The sequence below is a fragment of the Glycine max genome, chromosome 3 (assembly GCF_000004515.6).
Source record: "Glycine max cultivar Williams 82 chromosome 3, Glycine_max_v4.0, whole genome shotgun sequence".
NCBI lineage: Eukaryota > Viridiplantae > Streptophyta > Magnoliopsida > Fabales > Fabaceae > Glycine > Glycine max.
Window position 1 is genome coordinate 28,649,227 of NC_016090.4, and position 4,964 is coordinate 28,654,190.

Below are 4,964 nucleotides of genomic sequence, written 5' to 3' on the forward strand. Positions count from 1 at the left end.
CTGATGATAACCCGACCTAAGGTCTATCTTACTAAACACACAAGCTCCTACCAGCTGGTCCATAAGGTCATCTATATAGGCAAAGGGTACTTATTCTTAATCGTTACCTTATTCAACTGGCGGTAATCCACACACAACCTCATGGTTCCATCTTTCTTCTTCACTAGCAACACTGGGGCTCCCCATGGAGATACAATAGGCCTAATAAACTGCTTATCCCAACAACTCCTCTAACTGTTTCTTAAAGCTCAGCTAACTCTATAGGAGACATCCTATAAGGAGCTATGGATATGGGTCCAGCACCAGATACTAAGTCTATGGAAAACTCTATCTCTCTCTCAGGTGGCAGACCAGATATATCCTCAGGAAACACTTCCGGAAACTCTCTAACAACATGGAGGTCACACATAGAAACCTTTGTCTCTACTTCCAGGCTAGACAAGATCAAGTATACTTGACCATCTTCCTTTAAAGATGTCACAACTTGGTTGGCAGAGATAAACATCATATCCTTACTCACTCCAGAATCATCAAAGACCACACTTTTATCAAAACAGTTCAACAAGACATGGTTGGAAGATAACCAGTCCATACCAAGAATAACATCAATCTGGCTCAAAGGCAAACAAATCAAATCAATCAAGAATATCCTACCAGAAATCTCCACAGAACAATTCAAACACACATCAGAAGTTAACATAGAACCACTAGTAGGGGTCTCTACTAGTAGATCTTTATTTAAAGAAGACATAGAAAGCTTAAGTTTTTCTACACACAAACAAAGAACCACACAACAATCACAACCATTACAAATTCCTACTCAGTTACTCTTGAGAGTTGATGCCTCAAGACATTAACACCCACTTTCCATCATTTGCATTTTCTGATCGCTTGCCATATCATTCCATTGCCCTTCACAAATTATACAGGTGGCTAGTCTGATAATTCGTGACCCGACATTGAAATTCATGGTATAGCAGACATCAGAAAAACAAATTCAATATGACTACAAAAATCAAATCTCTATAGCTCATTAAAACACAACTAGTGAGTAAGTGCTAATAGCAAACAACGAACATCAAACATCAGCAAACAACCAACACCAAGCATTCAACAAAACAACCAGAGAATGCACAGAAAAACATAGCAGACTCACAACTCACTGGCCGAAAGGTTCGACCTGCTATGATACCACTAAATGTAACGACCCGCCTGTCATACCCTAATTTCGTCCGGGGACCTTTGCTTGATGACATGCCACTTTTTGTTTGGTCCTTGTGAGGTGCTTGGCACCCATCATTAGGCAATTTGTGAAATTCCGGGACATGCCGGAAAACAAAAGAAAACATTGATGCACAATCCGTAAGGTTCCGTGACACACCGGAAATCAAATGGAAGCATCGTTGCACAATTAGTGAGGTTCCGTAACATTCCGTAAGTCAAAAAGGGGATGATTATGTAATCCACAAGGTTCCGTAACATTACGGAAAGAAAACAAGTATCGTTACGAAATTCGTAAGTTTCCGTAACTTTACGAAAAAAGAATCACCAAAAAAAATGCAGGGGGGTGTACTTAGTAAAAATGGGGGTGCAAATAGCAACCAGGCCCACTTGGGCCCTCCAGAAGATTCCTCCAGAAGGCTGTTGCTTCTGGAGGAAGCAACCCTGCTCGCCTGGGCGAGCTGGGCGGCAAGCATCTCCCTTATTTTGCTATAAATAGGGGAGGAAGTGAAGTGAAAAAGGGTTCAGCCCCTTAGGCACTTCTCTCTCTTTCGAATTTGCTTGGAAAAATTGTTTCCGTGAAGAAAATCTAAGCCGAGGCGCTTCCGAAACGTTTTCGTAACGTTTCCATGAAGAATTTCGCAAAGGTTTCGATCGTTCTTCGACGTTCTTCATCGTTCTTCGATCTTCAACGGGTAAGTACCTCGAACCAAGCTTTTCGATTCATTCTATGTACCCGTGGTGGTCCACATTGTGTTTTGTGTATTTTTATTCTCGTTTCATTTACTTTTTATACCCCCTCTTGACGTGCTTAAGCCATTTTACTTAAGTCATTTCTCGCTTAACCTAAAAATAAAATAAATTTCCACCGATCGTTTGAATTGTATTATCCGTTAACTTCGGTTAAAATGAATTCTGACCGTTCGGTCGTGCCGTAACCACGTTGGAAATCAAAAAAGAGGTAAAAATAATATAATAATCAAAAAACGTCTTTTTAGTAAAATAAAGCGGAAAATCAATCGGACGTTTTCTCTTTGGGATTTCTCATTCTTAATTGAATTGACTAAATAACTAAAGTGAAACTAAGGCTAAAATCAACTCGCCTAGTCAAGCTCGTCCATAAAAATAGGTTTTGAAGTTTATCATTTAAATTTCTTACTAAGTAAAAATGGATCATTTTCAAGGTCCAACGCCTTAAAATGATCACCTTTTAGGTAAAAAAGAATCACTTGATAAAAAAGAACTACGTAGGTCTGATTTCCTCATCGCAATTGAGGAATACGTAGGAGCAAAGGGAAACACCCTTGTCGACCACAAAAAGAGAAAAATATAAAAAAGGGTATAAAGGATATAAAGATATAAAAAGGGAACATAAAAATTAAAGTCACGTTTGCACATTCGATTAAAGGCTGCCGTCCCTTGGGACGGACGTGTGGGGTGCTAATACCTTCCCCGTGCGTAAATACAACTCCCGAACCTTTCACTTAAAAGTTCGTAGATCACGTCCTTTCCGGTTTTTCCGACGTTTTCCTCAAATAAACGTTGGTGGCGACTCCGCGCGTATTCCTTTTGTGGAACACGCATCCCGCGAGTCACGCGTCGCCCTCCCGCCGAAGGGTAGGTTGCGACAGTTGGCGACTCCACTGGGGATTATTTTTAGAGAGTTAGGCCATTTAATCTTGTGCAATGTTTTATCAGGACTTTCTCCTTTGATTGGTTTCCATTTATTTGTCTTATATTCTTGTGTATATAAACTCCTTGTTGCTTTTAGTGCATTTTAAAATGTATGCATGAGGTAAAAATTTATTCATTTGATGCACACAAACACCAACACTACTTGCACACACTGTGAGTTGAAAAAGGGCCCTATACCCGGGTTCATAGGAACATAAGGAGTGGAGGTGAATCTGTGATCATGCTAGGTCTCCGACTTGCTTGATTATAGTGAACCCTCGTCTAGAGTTTTCCTCTTTGAAAACATATTATTGCTAGTAGTCCCTACTGCTGCTGTATGTTCTTCGAAGGGGATAATACCTCTAGAAACCATCAAGAGAGATACGACTACCTTGGGGGGTTATCACTAAATGCCTAGTTAGTTCTCCCCCTTATAGGTCCCTTAAATAGGGGGCACGGAGCAAATACGCTGCGTGCCATTTTTCACAACTGCCATGCATAAGTATCATATACCCTTTTGCTTATGTTCAGTGAAGATTGTCATACTATGTACATTCCTGCATTGCGTCTTTTGCATATGCATCGCATATGGGTTCTGTCTTGATCCCCTCTGTAAACAAACCAACGGAGGGTCCGTGTCGCCTTCTTAAAAACATACGTTGGGGCACTTTGCTACCCCTTGACGTTGTATCTAAGAAGGAGACAATTCCTTGGGCCCCCGCATTCCTAGATTGCATCTGTGTCATATGCACTCCTTCATGCATTCATCCATCCCACCCATGAGATATCGGAGTTTTGATTTGCACCAGTTTTTTGTCTCACCTTAGTAAGCATGGGAACAAATCAAACCGGCAAGAGGTTTTACCAAGTCAAGGTTAAAAGCCTAGATACCACCAGCATCAAGGAATTAAGGCGGTTGATGGAACCTCTCCAAATGCAAGCCTTCCGCAAGACTTACGGAAAGATCTTAGAGTTGACCATAGCAGAGGTATCCATAGAAGCCATTGCATCACTCACCCAATACTACGACCAGCCTTTGAGATGCTTCACGTTTGGAGACTTCCAATTGGTACCAACCATTGAAGAATTTGAGGAAATTCTAGGATGTCCTCTCGGGGGAAGAAAACCATACCTTTCCTCCGGGTGTCTCCCCTCTTTGAGCAGAATTGCAACTGTGGTCAAGGATTCAGCGAGAGGTTTGGACCGCATAAAACAGACTCGAAACGGCATAGCGGGCCTACCACGGAAGTACCTAGAAGACAAGGCAAGGGGTATGGCCAATCAAGGAGATTGGGTCCCGTTTATGGATGTGTTAGCTTTGCTAATTTTTGGGGTCGTCCTTTTTCCAAACGTAGATGGTTTGGTGGACCTAGCAGCAATCGACGCTTTCCTTGCATACCACCATAGCAAGGAAAGTCCGGTGGTAGCTGTCTTGGCAGATTTATTCGACACATTTGACCGAAGGTGCAAGAAGAGTAGCGCACGGATCATCTGTTGCTTGCCTGCTCGCTGTGTTTGGTTGGTTTCGCACCTGTTCCTGCAAGACACTAGGCATCCATGTCCGCTCCAGAGCCATCGCTCCTGTACTGAAAAGAGAAGAATAGATTGGGACCAGCTTTTGGCTGGGATAGGAGGTAGAACAATCAATTGGTTCCCCCGATGGAAGGAAGGAAAGGAGGGAGTCCTTTTCTCATGTGGAGGGTACCCAAACATTCCGCTAATAGGAACGAGGGGTTGTATTAACTACAATCCCGCGCTCACTATAAGACAACTAGGGTACCCCATGAGGGGAGCACTGACGGAAGAAAGCATGTCTCCTTTCCTTGTGAGGGATTTCGGCGCGCAAAATTTCAAGGCTATACAAAGAATCCATAAGGCATGGGAAACCCCGTTAAGAAAAGATCAAGAACTTAGGGGTATTCGTAATGGCATCATTGGTGGTTACCATGAATGGCTGAAAGTTCATATACGAGGATTAGATTGGCTCGCCAAGTTAAAAGTCGTCAGCGAAGAGAGTTTCGAAGCACCGGAAGAGGACGAAGAAGTCCAAGCTCTCAAAAGCGAGTTAG